Below are 20,081 nucleotides of genomic sequence, written 5' to 3'. Positions count from 1 at the left end.
CGAGCAGGAATGTCACTTATATGTGCAAGATCCAGCGAGAATTATCCATGAAGTGTTTGGAACCTCCTGTTCCATTTGCAGTGGAGTCTTTACCGTAGGGGTATCTCTCGTGAGTGCTCAGATTGCTGCTTTGGAGCTTTGGGTCAAATCTAAACAGAGACTTTCTTCTCTGGCTTCAACATGTTGGGTGATTCGAATAAGAGAACCTTGAGTGACAGAGCTCATTGTTGTCCAGAGTTGTTGTCCTCATCCCCCATGTAGGTTAGTGGGCATGCTAGGGAATTACTTAGCAGTGGTGCCATGCCTGAACTAAGCAGAGATAAAGATGCTGTCTTTCAGAGCATCACCACATCCATCCCTGTGACAGTAGATATGCCAGAAAACAGATGTAGCAGCAACATAGTTGACTCAGTTGCAGTACTATCTCAGAAATCATCACAAGGAGATATAGGGCCACCTGAATCCCACCCAGCTGCCACTGAAACCATGCAGCCAGCCAACATGTTCTATAATGGAATCATTTAGAAGTAGTAGATTAGATGTTAGATATGCACAAAACCATCAGCACTAAACGAAAGCATTGTGGTAAAACACACTGACATCATTCACTGTTACGTTTTTGTATTTTATGCTAGATATTTACCTCAGTTCATTGTCAACAACCACTCTCTTAAATGGACCTAGCATCCTTATGATATATCAGAATAAAATACATTAACAAACTAGCTTCTTTAATTACATAGATTGGTTGCAGTGTTCAATCAGAAGAAAGAATTTGCATTTTTATAGCACCTTTCGCAACCTCAGGACATCCCAAAGTGCTTCACAGCCAATGAAGTACATTGAAGTGTAGTCACTGTTGTAATGTAGGGAAATGCAGCAACCAATTTTCTCACAGCAAAGTTCTAGACTTTAGCATTTCTAGCAGCCTTTCTTTGCTCCTGCTCATCCTCCTCAGCTAAGTCAGTTAATCTGCAATGTGGTGAACTTTCTGTAAACAGAAATTCTGAAAAACATCAATTCTCTTCAGAAACCCAACAGGTGAGTATTTGGCTCAGCTGCAACCCAATTCATATGGCCAGTAGGAGCACATTGCACTTTGGATGCATGGAGACCATAATTTTGTGCGCTAACCTCTGCAACAGCAATTATACTAGCAACAACTACCACAACATGTTTAACACAGGCTTTAGGTACAGTAACCTCCATGCCTCAAAGCTCTACAGCAATTTCAGAACAGATGCAAACTAGGCAGTAAGTGAGTGCAAACCATACTCTCTGCATTGGTGGCCTCTATCACACATTAACCACCATTTACACCAACAACAATTTCTGGTCTTGTGTCATGCTTACATCAATATACTGCTGTTTGTGTTACAAGTACAATATATTTTTCTCTTTCATATATTGTAATAGATTATTGCTGCTTAAGACATATATCTGAAAATCTTTAAATAAAAAGCTCCAAAAATGTTCAAAAATTACTGTCTCAAGCAGTTATCTGCTTTAGTGTGTCTCATACCATGTTAACCAAGGAATTACTTTGATAGAGTTCATGGAAGTTTCGAAGAGCTGGACTGTAGCTTAGCCAATATTTTTCCCTCAACATCACTAAAACATCTGGTTATTATCACATTGCTGTTTGTGGGAGCTTGCTGTGTGCAAACTGGCTGCTGAGTTTCTTACATTACAATGGTGACTACACTTCAAAAGTAATTAATTCGCTGTGAAACGCTTCAGGACGTCCTGAGGTCGTGAAAGGCACTATATAAATGCAAGTCTTTATTTTCCTTTTCTTTATTAACCTCTCGATCAAGGAGAATAACATGGCTAAATTAGGGTTAGGAAATAGGGGAAATTATTGGAAACAAAATTTTTGCAACAACGTTCTTGGTTGTCGGATGCACATCATTCTGCAAAAAAAGCTATGTGTTTTAGGGCGTTGCTCATTTTAGTTGGGAACTTAATAATAGCTGCTCCTGGTAAAAAAAAGTTAGTCATTTTCTTCAGTTACAGAATGTTCCAGTTAATTATAGCCCCGAGCTCTGATTTGCAAGTAAACAATTAAGGACTTCCTGAACAATGTAATTGTTTGTGTGAGAGTCAAGTGCTGTATATGTGGCTAAACACCAGAAAGTTCCAACTTCAGATGATATAGAGCCTAATGTGATCAACCTTGTGAAATGCAGTTTGGCAAGGAACAGGAAGAGTGGCTGGGAAATCTTGAGGATGAAATCACTGACCACCAGTTAAAAAATAAGTCACTGTTTTCCATATTTTTTCTCCTTAACTCTTCCTCCTCTTCTGACTCTAGCACTGACTCTTACTTAGGCAGTGATTGTCAGCAGAAAATTCTACCATGGTGGGTATCAAAACTGAGCCCAATTCTGTTCTTACCTATTGTCCACACATATGTACTTTCCAGTAGGAGTCACTGGATAGCAAACAGAAGCAGGAACCATAGATAAATTTTCTCCTCCATAACACGGAGGCACTGAGGCCAGTGATTGTGCTTCAGCTATTGCCCTGGCTGAGGTCAGCTAACTCTGCACAGACTGCAAATTGAATGTGCAATATGATCTGTATGGCTCAATGCTACATTGGGTGTGCTTTTTTGCACTGAGATATTGGAGGAGATACACAAAGTCACTTTCATTTTTTTTCATCATTTGCAGACCCAACACAAGGTAAAATGATCCAACAGCAAGTAATAGTGGACAGTATCATCTTCCTATTTACCCCAAGTATTCAAAGATATTGGATGACATAGTACCTCAAGCATTTTGAGAAGTACCACATCAGATTGATAAGACTTCACTACTTTAGTCAAAAACCACAACAGAATAGTAGTTTATTAGGTTTGGATGTCTTAGCCCTTTGAGCACAGTTTACTCAGCAGGTCCATAAGTGATTGAAGTTTTTTTATTAGTTTGGTACCCTTTTCCTGGTTTGATGTGCAAAAATGCATCAAAGATTAACCTTTGATGGCTGCATTACACAAGCATGTCAATCTTCCAAGTCCGGAGACTGGACTTTTGATTGGTTGCAATTTTTTTTACTGTTTTGAAAATATTTTTTTTTGAACTTGCACCCACTGCTGAAATAGAGAGTGGGAATCAAAATCAAAATAGGAATGTAGGAGCATTTAACCAAATTGTTTAGGGAGAAAAGGGTTTGGATAGATAAGATAGGTTAGATTAGGATGCAAAAAAATAAAATCAAAGTCAGAAAAAAGTTAAAGAATGAGAAAGGGGACACCATGGGGGTAATTTTAACCCCCAAGAATGGGTGGGTTGGGGGCAGGTGGGCAGTGAAAATTGCAAGAATTCGGAGAGGGACCACATCCCGGGTTTGACCCAGATACGTTTGGATGCGCGCGTGCTACTGACACCTAGAAGTCCCATCAACACTTAGCCGGCGGGCTGATATGTAAAGGGCAAATTAATGTTGTTGAATCACTTAAGGCAATTAAATGTTTATATATTGAGCCACACAAACCATTTTAACTTTCCCTGAACGTATCTCCCGTGGCTTCTGAAACACACCATGGAAACAAAGGCGAGTTGCAGCCGATCCTCATTTAGACCTTTAAACCAATGATTGACATGTGAATAAAAGGTGAGTTTTTGCAGCAGGGCAATCAGTTCTCTCAGACAAACCCTTGGCTGGGAGTCCTTTGTGTTTAGACTGAGATTTCTTTGTTCACTCTGAGAATCTCAGACAAATTTACCTACATTTTGGACCCCCTCAAACTGACAACATCAGGATGGGGGGGGAGGCGGGCGCACTATGGATTTATTCAACAGTACATCTGAGGAGGAGGCACATCAGCATCCACGGCAGGCACGGCGTGCAGTTCTGGGAGTTGCAGGTACACAAGACAGAGGTGCACCACAAGGACCTGTAGAAGAGCAGAGAGGGGACCAACGGAAGGGTCAAAGTTGCAGGTGGTACTACCCATGTGAGAGGGTGTACAGGCAGAGGCTGAGCTTCCTGGACCTCTCTGAGGAGCATTGCCTATGAAGGATCAGATTGAGTCGCCAGGTGGTCGCAGACATTTGCAGGCTCCTTCGTGCAGAGCTGCTCCTGGCTGGGCCTGGTGGGCACACATTACCTGTCGCAGTTAAAGTCACCACTGCCCTCAATTTCTTCGCCTCTGGGTCCTTCCAGGGCACCATCAGTGACATCACCAGGATCTCTCAGTCGTCTGCACATAAGTGTATATGACAGGTCACGGATGGCTTGTTTTCCAGGGCATCCGATTATGTCAATTTCCCTCGCGATGACATCAGCCAGACTGAGAGGCAGGGGATTTCAACTCTTTGGCTGGCTTCCCACGGGTGCAGGGCACAATTGATTGCACACTCCTAGCAATCCGAGGACGTTCACATGAGCCAGAACTGTTTATCAACCAAAAGGGATGTCACTCCATCAATGCACAGCTGGTTTGCGACCACTGGAAGAGGTTTCTGCAGGAGTGTGCCAAATTTCCTGGCAGCTGCCATGATGCCTTCATTTTGCACGAGTCCAACATCCCGGCCCTCTTCCATGCAGAAGACAGACTTAAGGGCTGGCTCCTTGGAGACAAGCAATACCCCCTGGAGACATGGCTCATGACATCTGTGAGAAACCCCACCAACGAGACACAGCAGCAGTACGACAGACACATCACCACCAGGTCTGTCATTGAACAAGCCATAGGAATGCTGATGATGCGCATCAGATGCCTGGATCGATCTGGGGCGGCCCTTCAGTACTCACCGGCAAGGGTGTGCAGAATAATAGTCGTGTGTTGCGTTCTTCACAACATCGCTCAACAGAGAGGGTTACAGGTGGAGGAGCTCGAATGCACTCATGAAGCATCCTCATCTGCCAGCAACATTGAAGAAGACGATGATGAGGAGGAGGATGAAGATGGGGAACCCATTGCCAGAGCAGATGGCTGCTCGTGATGCCAGAGATTCACTCATTTATAACAGGTTCTAATAAAGAGATCAGCAAACTGAAGATAGTCAACTACTCAGACCACCTGGAACAACCACCACTGCCACCAACACCATTCCCCTTCCTGTGTTTGTAACAAAAACAGTCCTTGAACCATGCATACGCCCAATGGGTGGCATCATGTCTTGGCATTCATGATGAAGCACATGAAAGGGCACTTTCACAAAATTGACTCAAGAATGGGCAAGACGTGGCAGTGGTGGTGAGAATTATAACATTTAATGTGCATTTAACAAATATAAATGAAAAACATGACATTCTGTGCATACCCTTGGTGATTAGAAAACCTTAGCCTTCCTCTTCCTAGGGCTTCTACGTGTTGCATCCTCTGTGGCTTCAGCAGAGGTGGTGGCAGGTTGCTCAGATTCATGTCCCAAGTGCGGAGATGCTTTCGGCCTACGATCTCTGGGTTTTGGAGCCCTTGAGGACCCCGCCAAAGACTGCTCCACCTGCACCTGTGCAGGGGCAGACTCGGTCATTTGGAGAGGAGGCAGCATTTTGGGTATTGGTTGAGGGGGGCAACGGGTGAGATGTGGGAGCGCGTTGAGTGGAGTCCCCACCTCCACATCCCTTTCTCCATCATCGCTCGCCCAGGCTGGCACAACATCACTACCACCACTATGCTGGGCAGCAGGCTGGTGAGGAGATGTGGTACTTTCAAAGGCCACGGATGATGTTTCTGTCTGCCTGCTTAAGGCGGCAGACATGTTTGCATCCAAAGTCTGCACGGCCTTTGTCATGGCCTATTGGGACTCATTTGAGAGCCGTGCTTTAAGCTCAATGGAGGCTGCCACTCTCTCCATCGAAGACATTCCTGCACTTACCTGCGTCACCAATACACTAGCGATGGAGTTGGACTCCTCCATCCTATCTGCTATTGTGGAGAGTGTGCGTGACACCTTTTCCATTACCTGGCAAAAGTGGAGCTGTACCTCGATCATTCTCCTTCTCAGTGATGTCCCCCAGGGTTCAGCATCTGTGTCCAGCTGAGCAAAACTTGGAGAGGAGTGCGCCCCCCGACACGGGCCCTGCCACCGCTTTCTGCTCCTGCACACTTGTGAGTGTTGAATCATCAGGTGACAACCAACTATCTGTCTAACAGGACCAACTGAAGTGCGAGTATCTGCGCTGGTTCATGGCTGGATGTGATGTGACGATGCACCCTTAGAGGAATGGAGCTCCTCTGAGGAACCATCCTCTTCCATGGCCCATGCCTACTCATCTATCCTTGAAGGCCCTGGAAGAGAACATAAAGTAATATTAAAAAATCATCGCAGAAGATAGTTTCCAATGAGCATACTGAGGTGTGCAACAGGTCAATCATTGATAACATCAATTCATGATGTGTGTGAAGGATGTTAAAGTTCTGTCACCAGCCATTTGCAGGTTGCCAGTCTCACCATCTCTGATGGCCAGGAATGCAACCGTGCAGCTGAGATCCAATGCCTCCTCCTCCGCCTCTGTCAGGGGCATGATTTGTGGTGGGTCCCCTCCAGTCCTACTCCTCTCCCATGCATTTTGTGCTCTCTTCTCCTACAAAAGGAGAAAGAAGAGTCGTGTGAGTGAGTGAAGGTTACCTGGTCCCCAATGGATGCATTGCTTTAGGTGAGGCTGACAATGAAGCAGATGCATCAGAGGGTGACTATCAGACAGATTCATCACATTGCATCAGGATTAGGGTAAGTGGGAGTGGTGGGTTCACAAATGGGAAGGTGAGACAGTGCACAGAAAGTGAAGGTAAGTTGATGATGAGACTTAAGTGGGTGTGAGGAGTGATGTGATGGAGTACACTTGGCAAGACAGAGTGAGGGGGGGTGGGTAATGTACACCACAAGATGTAGGTGAATCAGTAACTGTACTCACTTTTCCTGACCTGGTTAGGTCATTAAAATGCTTTCTGCATTGCACCCATGACTTTGCCACCATGCTCCTGGTGCTAATCTCCTCTGCTACCTCCTTGGTGGCAGAAGCAGGGTGCTTCCTCCAGTCAGCTGGGTATAGTATATTCCTCCTGCTCCTGACACCAGCCAATAGCAACTCAAGAGAGGAGTTGCAAAAACTGCCTTAGACCTGTAACGCTGCGTTTTTCAATTTCTGAAATCGTGTTCAAGGTAACTTGACCAGTACATTTCCGGCCCAACGAGGAAGGAGGCATTGCTGTACTTGGTTCTAGGGAATGAGGCAGGCCAAGTGGAGCAAGTGTCAGTGGGGGAGCATTTAGGGAACAGCGATCACAGTATCATAAGGTTTAGAATAGCCATGGAAAAGGACATGGACTACTCTAAAGTAAAAATACTCAATTGGAGGCTTGAGCTATCACAACTAGATTGAAGGTCATAAAATCATAGAATCACAGAAATGTTACAGCATGGAAGGAGGCCATTCGGCCTATCGAGTTTGCGCAGCTCAATGCAAGAGCAATCCAGCTAGTCCCACTCCCCCGCCCTTTCCCCATAGCCCTGCAATTTTTTTTTCCTTTCTAGTACTTATCCAGTTCCCTTTTTGAAGGCCATGATTGAATCTGCCTCCACCACACCCTTGGGCAGTGCGTTCCAGATCCTAACCACTCGCTGTGTAATAAAGTTTTTCTTCATGTCACTTTTGGTTCTTTTGCCAATCACCTTAAATCTATGTCCTCTGGTTCTTGACCCTTCCGCCAATGGGAACACTTTCTCTCTCTCTCTACTCTGTCTAGACCCTTCATGATTTTGAATACCTCTATCAAATCTCCTCTCAACCATCTCTGTTCCAAGGAGAACAACCCCAGCTTCTCCAGTCTATCCACGTAACTATAGTCCCTCATCCCTGGAATCATTCCAGTAAATCTCTTCTGCACCCTCTCTAAGGCCTTCAAATCTTTCCTGAGAACTTGACACAGTAATCCAGTTGTGGCCGATCCAGGGCTAGCAGAATTGAAGTGAGTTTTAATTTTAGTTAAATTATTTTAGTAATAAAGCTATACTTGATGGTTGGTTGCTTTATGAATGTAATATTAGGATTATTTTCAATATCAATGGACAAGACTTTCAACTTGCACCCAAAACGAATGCAAAGTAGTTGGGGCAACAGCAGCACTTGCCTGATGAATTCAGCATGAAGCATGTACCCTTTTCGGGTCATACCTCATTTAAATTTGATGGGTGAGCTGTCAGTATGAATTGCATTGGTAATTGGACATCTCAGTGATTGGGGGGGAGAGATTGTGGGCAGGCCTGACGTCAGTTCCTGGTGGCCTGCACCTCTTAAGGGGAGGTACAGTGCTCAGTGTGGAGCTCCACTGAAAGCTGCTTGTGGACTGGAAGACAAAAAATGTTGACTGGGATAACATCCAGATTGTCCGATAATGTCCTGGACGCTTTAGTGGAGGAAGTAAGGAAAGTGAAGAATAGCCTGTTTCCATCCGGTGGGATAAGGGTGCCCCACTACATTGCTATGGAAGGATAGTTGGTGGTAGCTGAGCATGTTAATAGCCACTGTATAGCTCCTCGGGCCAGGAAGCAGTGCAGAAAGAAGTTCAATGACCTGATCCGGGCTGCTGTGTTAAAGTTTCCATTCAAAGTCTTGTTGTCATTGTCAGCACAGCCCGGCACCACTTTACTGGTTAAAACATTGAACCTCCCCCACATCACATTTCGCTCATCCAATCATTACAATATCCTTCAGTGGCCCTCCGCCTGGTGCCACTTCCAAACTGTGCCACTGCCACTGCTCTCACTATTGATGTCCTCTCTTGCACTCACCTGATGCTTCTTCATAACACCAGACAAACTATTTTACCCTCACGCACAGATGTTCAGAACTCTTCAGCATACCACTCATTAACACACTCCCTTTCCTCTTGTAAGACAAACTAGCACACAATGGCAGGGAGAGCACCCACACAGGAGGAAGGACTCATTCATTTCACATACTGTTATCTGCTGAAGAGACTGCTATGGATATCCTAGGAAGAGGGAGCGTCACAGCTGTTGCAGAGGGTGAGGTAGGAGGAAATGTGCCACAGGGTGCTTGACCCTACAACCATCCATTTCTCATCAGTTAACTATCCCTTTCAATAAATCTGCATCAGAGCCTGGTGCTTCGTTGAGCAACCAGGTTTTGCAACGATATACCATTGCCTCTAACTCCTAACCATTTTGTCTATTCCCTCTTTCTGTGTGCGAAATGGGTGTGCAGGATTGTAACCCACCTTTCAAAACTTTGGTGCTCATTTTTTGGAGGTAAAATGGGTATTCCTGAGTTAAAAGTCCTCATAATGTATATGAGCTGAAAAGAAGCAAAACTATTCCGCTCAGAGGTACAGAAATTTTCCTCGACCTGTTAGTAGGTCTTCAGCTGAATATCTAATGGAAAAAGAACATGGGTGATACAGAATATCTAATTCAAGATAATGCATAGGATGACAAGGTAAAGGCTGGCTGCAGGCTATCACCCATGATGGCCTGAGAGACCTGGATCACACTAAACAACAAAATGATGGTGCTTTAGTCATGCTGAATCTAAAAGAGGCTTTTACAAGAAGATTATGATAAGATCTAAGGAGACTCTTCCTGACTCAAGTCGTCTGTGCCTGGTACAACTGACACACCCTAGAGAAGGATCATGAAATTGATTGCTTGTCTGTTTTAATGCTGCCCTATCCAGGGTTCAGCATTAACTGTTACCACCATGGCCTTTTGGTGTTGGTACAATAGGCAGTCCAGTTTTATGCCCCTCCCACTATATTTAGATATTTGGATATGTAGTAATTGTTGATAACTTTCCCAAGGAGCTAGTGCTCAGGGAAGTTAATGTTGAGTCCCCCTACTTTAATGTGTTACAGAGTCGAACCAGCATTATACTTGAACTGTGGAAACCACTTTTCAGCAGTGCAGTAGTGTCAGTATAACTGTATCCTTAAGACAAAAGAAGCATCTCCAGAGTGAGAAAGGAAGTCATTATTGCAGGAGAAAGCAAAGCAGCTATCTCAATAATGTTCGAGGAATGCTAAATGAAAAAGGTCTTTAAAACGCCCCCTCACTCTAATTAAGGAATAATTCCCATAATACGTTGCTCTACATCTGTACACATCTAATATGTATACCTATCCCAGAATCTCAGCATTTTCCTGGGAAATAAACTGCTGCCACGCGTAAGGAGGTCTAGATGCTGATCACTGAATTTGGATAATCAATCTGAAGATTATGGAATACTTGGGTTGAACTTTCTTCAATTAGATCAAGTCAAACTTGACGGTTCTCAGGGACAGCTTACTCTGGATAGGAAAACCTCAAATTGTAAATTGAAACTGCAAAATTGTTGTGGAGTCTCATCAGCCACAACTATATCTATCCTCCAAACATAAATTTGTTGTTACCGGTTAATTAGATCCCTTGTCTGTGGCACAGTAAGAATATCAAAGTAAAAATTGGCATAGAAAGGCTTATAGCCTGTCACATAGGACATGTACAGACCCTAAAGTTGCCAGGAAGCCAAAGAGAAGAAACAGCAACAGTCATGTGTAAAAAGAATAAAAAACACTTTGAATGAGACTCATGTTTATGCATCACTGGTAGTGGAGATTAGAATCTAAAGCCATATATTGAGCAATAACAATTTAGAGGCCACGTCAGACTCTTCCCTGTAACCTAGTACCAGATAATTATCCAAGTATGACATATATAAAGCTTAACTGGGTGACAGACACATCCAGATGATCAGGTAGAAAAAAATCAGCCTAAGCTAAAATCTTGCCTAAGTGTCCTATTAAAAAATTATACTAGCTACAATGCGATAGATTCCGCATCAAGATTAGATGGTTGAAATCTTTCATAACTTGTGGTGTGGCAAAGGAAGTTCAATCAATGACACGGGGCCTTTATTTCAGGTGTCAGCATTTTCTTATATAATTCAGGTGTTAAGCCTACTTTAGGCTGTGTTACGGATGCGTGCTCCTTGCTTTGTCATATCATACAATATGTCTTTTCATATAACTTTCTAACTAGACCTAGTATAGTATATTTAAAATGATCTTCACCAGCAATTCTCTAGAGAATCTATTGTTTCAAGAGCTGGAATATGCAGCCAGATTGTCCAATTTGAAGCCCCAGCAGACTTTGAATTCTGCTGGCCGAATTATGGATTCTTTGAAGGACAATGGTAATGTGATTTGTAGGTTCCAGTCAGACAGGTGTCAAAGGCTACAAGCTTGCAGGTGTAGTTGATACCTCTATGGTTGAACTATCAGAACATAAGCTTTGTTCTGCAGGATACAGACCAAGCGTTTTGATTTGCAAATCAGTCAAGCTACAAAGAGTTGTTTTCAGGGTTAGTTCGATTATGCCTCATCAAAACATTAATTGGGCGTGCAAAACCTGTCTGAAATATGAACCATCATTCATCTATTAGAACCATATTCATGATGCTCCATGATGTCTTTTATCTAGCCTGATTGACTCTGTGCTCAGAATTCTCTCAACCTGGGATATCTTCTGCGAGACTTCACAATGTCATCCATTCAGTCAATCTAAGTATTTCCATTTCATGGTGGTGAGCTGGAATTCTTTAGGGCCAAAGGTGCACTCTATGTTGAATCAGCAAAAGACTCAGTTTTAAGGACTGTAAGAATTTAAATGCTTTGTTATTTTGTTTCCAGAAATTGGTTTAAAGAATACATTCAAGTTAAGTATGTCGGCAGGTTTATCTGTCCTGTACAAATTCAATTTTCAGGTTTAGGCTGAGTGACATGGTCAGTTAACAATGGCCCGGAAACTGCTCCTCAAATAACTGTGAAGCTAACAGGACTCACCGTTATTTCAGCAAAAATGGAAGAGCAAGTTCCAGAGTGCGCACTTGCGCAGTGAAACGTGAATATCCGGAACTTGCTCTTCCTGATTCATCGGTGATCTGAAAGCTTCACGTTAAAGGGACCTGACTGGCTGCAATCAATGGACCAGTGCGAACTTGCTCTCCTGCCCAGCTGGAAACTAACTAATCATGCCATTAAAAAGGTATGCTGAGTTTTATAGGTCTAAGCTAACTTTTAACGGCGTGGTAAGTATTAATGACTGCCAAACAACCTCTCTGGCACTGAAAATTAACTTTTAATAATGTGTAGTCTCATTACTTCTGATTTTAATAGTTTTTGGACAGTTAAAACATTACATTTTTAAAAACATTTTCTTTCTGTCTCTTTTATCTCAGTCTTTTAATCTTACCCTCTCTTTATTTCACTTTCTCTATCTTATTTTATGGTATATTTATTAACCTTATTGGGCACTTCCTGGTTTTTAGTCTGCACGATTTGTGAATGAGTTTCACTTCCTGGTTCTCACAGCGTGGCTTGATTCAAGCTGATTGGTTGAGGGGACGTAGAGATCCTTTCCCCACTCACACAGCCCGGGAAAGAACACTGCAGTTTTTTGAACTTGCATTTCAAGGAAGTTGCCGCCAAAAAGAAGGCGGTAACTTTGTGGGCGAGTTTAAATCTAATGATCGGAGAGCACTGTTGGTTCACTGCTCAGAGCAATTTATGGGCTATTATGTTTTTCTACCTATCAATGCAATAAGGAGTGAGCAGTAGGCATCATGTATGTTTTCTGGTGCATACGCCAGCAGTACAAAGGTACATTGTTTGCGCTGACATACAATATTCCCATTCGCTATACATTTTAAATTGTTCATTTCAGTTCATAGAAAACGTGAGTTGACCTATGGAAATTGCAAGTTCCTGTGAACATGAATAGAGTTGAGTGAGGGGTTGAATCATAACAGGCAAGGTCACTGTTAATTTGTAAATTCCAGCAGCAGTTTAAATGTTTTACAGCAATAAACTATGGGCCCAAAATTCCAATCAGGCTATTCCACCTGTAAATGTTCAGTGGAGTGAACCCTCAGTGCACTGAGGTTAGACATCAAGGGCCCAATTTTAACTCACCTGCCTGGTGCCTTGCTCTTTTTGGCTGCAGAAGTTTTGGGCCTTTCCTGGGGCCTCAATGGAACTCATGCCAGCTCTCAGCCAAAACCATGTTCCACTCAATTTTCTGGCTCCCTTCCGGGAACTCCTCCAAAGAGGCATTTCAGGGCCTGATTAAAGCTTTGGGCTCAAACACTTGAAACAATTATTGGTTGGGAGATTATTCAGCAGTTGATCTAATTAACTTGAGTCATGCTTTATATATGAATTTTGAAATGGCATATGGCACTAGCACATAATACAGTAAGCACCAAAGCATTTCAGTTACTTTGCCATGCGACAACATTGTGAGTGGCTAAAGAGTCCAATTCTCGAGCGATGGTCCTTACCACAGGTGGTGCAGGTCTAAATCACAAGGTGAGATGATGAAGCCCTCACAATATTAGCTTTTGAAATCTGATTCGCTTTCCTCTTTGCTCTCTTCTCTTTTCTCTGTCTCAGCCACCTCTCTTCAGCCTCTTTGGCTCCCTGATGCAGCACAGGCCTCCATTGTTGCCTGTTTCAGTCACATCTTGCATTGCTGCTCTTGTCCTTCTCAATGGTAGAGGTCGCAGGGGAGAGAGGTGCTGTCGAAGTGACCTTAGCAAGTTACAATAGTGCATACTGTAAATCATGCAAACTGCAGCCACAGTGCACCAGTGATGGAAAGGGTGGATATTGAGTCCAATGGCACGTGCCCCAATCAAACAAACTGGTATCTCCTTGATGGTGTAGAGCTTCTTGAGTGTTATTGTTGTTATATGATCCAGGTGAATGGTGAGTATTCCATCAAAGTCCTGGTATGAGCCTTATAGATGGTGGAGGTGGAGCTTTGAGTGAGCATGAGGTGAACAATTCATTGCAGAGTACCCAGTCTTTGCTCTGCTTTTATAGCCACGGTGTTGATATGGCTGGTCCAATTAACCTTGGGGTCAATGGTAATTCCCCAAAGATGTTGCCTATTGGCAGTATAAAGATGACTTAACTTATCACTGATGATAATAAAGCTGCTAGGATCAGATAGGGCAATTTTACAAAATTGTGCTCCCAGCATGGAGCCTTGCTTACCAAGAGGACTTTTCGAAAATGCAGGCACACTATTGTGGACAGGAATTCATGGGGAGCATAGGGAGCACGCACCCAAATTCCCGATATATACTCCTGGTAGTTCATGAGTTGCTGCCGTAGTGCAAGTTAATATGCAATGCTCATGGCTGGACAATATGTACATGCCACAAAATTGTGTAAAGGGCCTTATGCCAGTGATTCTAACTATAGATTCATTGGCAAGGGGCCATGGTAACATAAAGACCCTGGATTAACTGGAGCTTGCCCCATTAGTTAGATTTTTTTCCCTCACCCTTCAGCTCAAAAATATTTTGTGCCACAAATTGCTGGAAGTGCGAGCTGATAAGGGCCAATGAGATCAATAGGGCACCTGGGACCCTAGTGAACGATAGGACCAACAATCTATCTCCTTAACCAATGAGATTTAAGGATTGACAAATAAAAGAGGAACGGCAGAGAAGCAAATAGGGTGTATAGAGTCAAATCAGTTACAGAAAGAGAAATAAAGACAGGGAAAGAAGATTGGACTAAGAGAGGGATAACAGAGACATAATGGAAAAGTAAGAAAAAAATGTAAAAATTTAAAATGTAAAAATTAAAAAATCTTTAACAACAATTTACTACCCACAGGAATGAGACTCCATTGTTTCAATTGTTCCCTTTCTGGGCCAAAGTGGTTGAGTGGCATTGCAGGAACGTAAATCTTGTCATTAAAAGGGTCCTTATGCTGTTAAGTACCAGCTCTAACTTCCTGTGGCAAGTTTAATTGGTAATTAATGCAGCAATTTCTTGAAACTCAAGGGATGGTTGAGGGTGAGCTGCCATTTTTGCAAGGCTAATGGCAGAGCGGCACAAATCATCTAGCAATTTGTGGCGATTCGCAACTCATGGGGTATCACTAGGGAGAGAGTAGGGCCTCTTAAGGATCAACAAGGTCATCTATGAGATGGGTGAGATCCTGAATGAATATTTCACATCGGTATTTACGGTTGAGAAAGGCATGGATGTTAGGGAACTTGGGGAAATAAATAGTGATGTCTTGAGGAGTGTACATATTACAGAGAGGGAGGTGCTGGAAGTCTTAACGCGCATCAAGGTAGATAAATCTCCGGGACCTGATGAAATGTATCCCAGGACGTTATGGGAGGTTAGGGAGGAAATTGCGGGTCCCCTAGCAGAGATATTTGAATCATCGACAGCTACAGGTGAGGTGCCTGAAGATTGGAGGGTAGCAAATGTTGTGCCTTTGTTTAAGAAGGGCGGCAGGGAAAAGCCTGGGAACTACAGACCGGTGAGCCTGACATCTGTAGTGGGTAAGCTGTTAGAGGGTATTCTGAGGGACAGGATCTACAGGCATTTGGAGAAGCAGGGATTGATTAGGAACAGTCAGCATGGTTTTGTGAGAGGAAAATCATGTCTCATGAATTTGATTGAGTTTTTTGAAGGGGTAACCAAGAAGATAGATGAGGGCTGTGCAGTAGACGTGGTCTACATGGACTTCAGCAAAGCCATTGACAAGGTACCACATGGTAGGTTGTTACATAAGGTTAAATCTCACGGGATCCAAGGTGAGGTAGCCAATTGGATACAAAATTGGCTTGACGACAGAAGACAGAGGGTGGTTGTAGAGGGTTGTTTTTCAAACTGGAGGCCTGTGTCCAGCGGTGTGCCTCAGGGATCGGTGCTGGGTCCGCTGTTATTTGTTATTTATATTAATGATTTGGATGAGAATTTAGGAGGCATGGTTAGTAAGTTTGCAGATGACACCAAGATTGGTGGCATTGTGGACAGTGAAGAAGGTTATCTAGGATTGCAACGGGATCTTGATAAATTGGGCCAGTGGGCCGATGAATGGCAGATGGAGTTTAATTTAGATAAATGTGAGGTGATGCATTTTGGTAGATCGAATCGGGCCAGGACCTACTCTGTTAATGGTAGGGCGTTGGGGAGAGTTATAGAACAAAGAGATCTAGGAGTACAGGTTCATAGCTCCTTGAAAGTGGAGTCACAGGTGGATAGGGTGGTGAAGAGGGCATTCGGCATGCTTGGTTTCATTGGTCAGAACATTGAATACAGGAGTTGGGGTGTCTTGATGAAGTTGTACAAGACATTAGTAAGGCCACACTTGGAATACTGTGTACAGTTCTGGTCACCCTATTATAGAAAGGATATTATTAAACTAGAAAGAGTGCAGAAAAGATTTACTAGGATGCTGCCGGGACTTGATGGTTTGACTTATAGGGAGAGGTTAGATAGACTGGGACTTTTTTCCCTGGAGAGTAGGAGGTTAAGGGGTGATCTTATAGAAGTCTATAAAATAATGAGGGGCATAGATAAGGTCGATAGTCAAAATCTTTCCCCAAAGGTAGGGGAGTCTATAACGAGGGAACATAGATTTAAGGTGAGAGGGGAGAGATACAAAAGGGTCCAGAGGGGCAATTTTTTCACTCAAAGGGTGGTGAGTGTCTGGAACAAGCTGCCAGAGGCAGTAGTAGAGGCGGGTACAATTTTGTCTTTTAAAAAGCATTTGGACAGTTACATGGGTAAGATGGGTATAGAGGGATATGGGCCAAGTGCAGGCAATTGGGACTAGCTTAGTGGTATAAACTGGGCGACATGGACATGTTGGGCCAAAGGGCCTGTTTCCATGTTGTAACTTCTATGATTCTATGATTCTATGATCTCTTCCTCACCACAAATTGCTGGATGATTTACACACTAATAACAGCATGCGCATTAAACTCACCGTTATTTTGCCAGCAAATTCTGGCCCAATAACAGTTTCAGGCAAGAGAAGACTTTTGGTCCATCTAGCCCACAATTCTCTCTTGGTGAATCTCTAATAACCCACAGTAGCATTTCGGGATCTTTGGGAAAAGTGCGGCAATGCTGTAACTGTATGAAAATCAGCTATAGTGTTTTAATGTCTAGATTGCAAACACTCTTGTAGGTTACCATGTGGTAGCCTCGTTCATATCGTCACTATTGATGTAATATATCCCATAATACTGACTGATGAGGCAAAAGAACATTTCAGTCAAGGACAATTTCACTAATCAGTGCATATTTCATCAAGGTTTAAGAGTCAAGAGCAATAACAGCTATCCTTGTAGAATAATTAATTAGTAGGAGTAGAATACCATCCCTGCTACATAGTGATGAAGAGTGGTAGTTTGAGACAGCTCTTATCAAGGAAATGTGCAGCATGATTAAGATTAAGAAGCCCCTGGATGAATCTCTACTTTCCTCTGTCAGGTGACATGGTTGAATGTTTCAAGTAAACTGGGTTTTCAAAGCTTGTTTAAATAAATGAAATCAACTGGGAGTGTAATGTGCCACCAATAATGATGGCCTACTGATCAGCACTTTATAAACTACAAATGAGAACATAAGAAAATAAAAGTTAGGGATAGGAAAAGACAATTCAGCTTAACGAAGCTCATCACTCTGGTACATTAACTTTCCCATTTTGGCATCTAATTGTGTTTTAAATAACCACAATGTTTCTGCTTCTATTCCATTGCTAGGTCATTTTTTCCAAATAATAATCTCGCTTTGAGTAGCTATGTATTTCCTGATATCTGTTTTAAATTTACTTTTCATTAATTTGTATTAATGTCCTCTGATCAGAATTAGCATACCTGAAAGTAATAATCACAACTATAGGTTTTCTCCACCTCTATCCCAGTTCTCACCAGAAACTTCCGACACCCACCTTCTGTTTCCTTGGCACTCTCCTGATTCAGCTCCTGATCATTCAACCACCTGGCCTCGGCCCTATGCTCGCCAGCATTGTCAACTGCTCTCTCTCCTCTGGCATTGTTCCGCTCCCTTTCAAAACTGCCGTAATCACTCTGCTTCTTAAGAAGTCTACTCTCGACCCCTCCATCCTTTCTAGCTATCACTCTTTCTCCAACCTCCTTTATCTCTCAGACATTTCCAGGTAGATGTGCTTGGATCTAATGTGTTGCCTACGAGCAGAATCTGACAATTTTCCTTGCATGCTATCATCAGAAGTCCTTTCCTACTTTTGCTTGTCTTTCTCAGCCAAACGCAGGGCTGGGGAAACACTGAATCCATTACAATTTTAGACAGAATTCTCCAGTTTCTAGTTCAACTATGCAACAGTTCACCTGTCAATAGTGAGCCCCTGCTGCAACAGCAATTTCATATGAAGGCCAGTAGTGCAATGTGGGGCCAGTTTCATCTGCCTACTGCCCATTTTTTTTGGCATAAATGAGGCGGTAAAGGGGCAAAAATTTGCGAGAATGTAAAGCCGAGTCTCCAACAGAGACTCCACATGTTGCAATTTTCAAGCTGCCCTTGATTTAGGCAACCAGCACTCTGACCGGAAACAGAAGGGAGCCTAATATATATATTTAAATTAGGATCCTATGATGTGATAAGGACCCCGATCCATTTTTGTGTGAGTCAGCACCGCCGTCGCCTCCTCTAAACATACCCACAATCATACGCGATATAGAGTGGGAATTGGCCGGTCCCTGCAGTATTTAAAGGGGCATTCACCTACTCTAATTTAAATCAATGTATATGTTTGTATTTTGTCATGGTACCTGCTCAGAGTGGTTATTTGAATTTTCTGATCATTCTTCAGACTGTAATGCTCAGAGTTCTTTGTCGATGTCTTCAAAATGCAATTGGCTGATTTTGACCCATTGACCAATAGATTTATCTTATTTTTGATTTTATGAGTACGGAAGGATGGAACATAAACATGTGCCATGACAGAAAGAGAGAATAAAAGAAAGCAAGTAGATTTTGGTAGATCTTTTGTTACTTAGTCTGCTACACAAAAATGATCAAATATCTCTGTGGAATTAACTTAAATCTAAGTTAATACCCAACATATGCTCAACAACATAGCACTGTAACTCTACTTTCACCCATTTTCAGCTCTTGTAATTATCACAGTCACTTGAAAATGTCAGCAGAAATGGCACCTCCTCTAAAAAGATAGGTCACTTTGCTGAATATGAAGGCTTCATTTGCAAAACAGCTGTTCTGTTTATTTCTCCAAAATAATTACTGTTCAAGAAAGACAACACTGATTTGATAAAGTTACAGTTGGAGTGTGATGCATTCAGAATATTCATGAAGTATTTCCATCCTGTTGAAAAGATCACTTCACGTGGCCCATTCTTTTAAGTTTTCTCTTTTCCATTTAGGCTTCCCCCTTGTTCCAGTTCTCAGCTGAGAGTGTGGACGAGCAGTATTACTCTGGAACTAGCTACCAAGTGAGAGCACTATCATGCGATTTAACGAATGCGCATTTCCACTGTAGACTTTTCCCTGTCAGGCGCATATTAGGAAATCTTGGCCTGCTCCCCACGATTTCCCCATCTGCATTGCTGGAAGATGAGGCTGCTCGCTGAGAGCACACATTCATAAAGTTGACCCTATGAATTGCCACTTGATTTTCTCAGTCTGCATACTGGGAGGCAACTCATTTCCACTCAGTGGGATAATCAGTGGAATGAAAATTGGATGTGTTCTACAATGGGCTGATGATCCACTCCACCAGATTACCACCCAGGCTGTGAAGATAAAAATTTACCCCAACGCTTTTTACTGATAGTCCAGCTAAAATCAGGGTTTCATCATGCTGAGAATTGTGGACACAAATCCATTCCCTACCATTGGGGAATTAGGGTAAATTCAGACTTCAGGTTCAGGTTTGTCCTCAAAATGTTTAAAATTCAGAACTAAAATGCAAATTTAAGTGAATACTATATTCATGAAAATTAGTTTGGCACTCTTATAAATGGTGGTACATGCACCTTTGTGTGGACCTATGTGCATGGCATCATTATGAAAAAATGACAACAGGACTGCTACAATGTGGGGGGACAGATATTGTAGCATTGTGTTTCTGTTCATCTCCTTATCACTCTAGGATACAACCTTTCAGACAGTCAGACGTCCACTGAGTCAGTTGATGGCCACCTTGAGAGAAATAGTGGGGCATTAGCCAGAGGCACTTAGTTGATGCCACTCAATCATGAGGTGATCCCGCAGAGGAAATCTCCATTGAGGATTCTTCCCGAATTTCCTCAGT

This window comes from Heptranchias perlo, chromosome 4, assembly GCF_035084215.1.
Source record: "Heptranchias perlo isolate sHepPer1 chromosome 4, sHepPer1.hap1, whole genome shotgun sequence".
NCBI lineage: Eukaryota > Metazoa > Chordata > Chondrichthyes > Hexanchiformes > Hexanchidae > Heptranchias > Heptranchias perlo.
Note: the sequence above shows the minus strand (reverse complement) of the source record.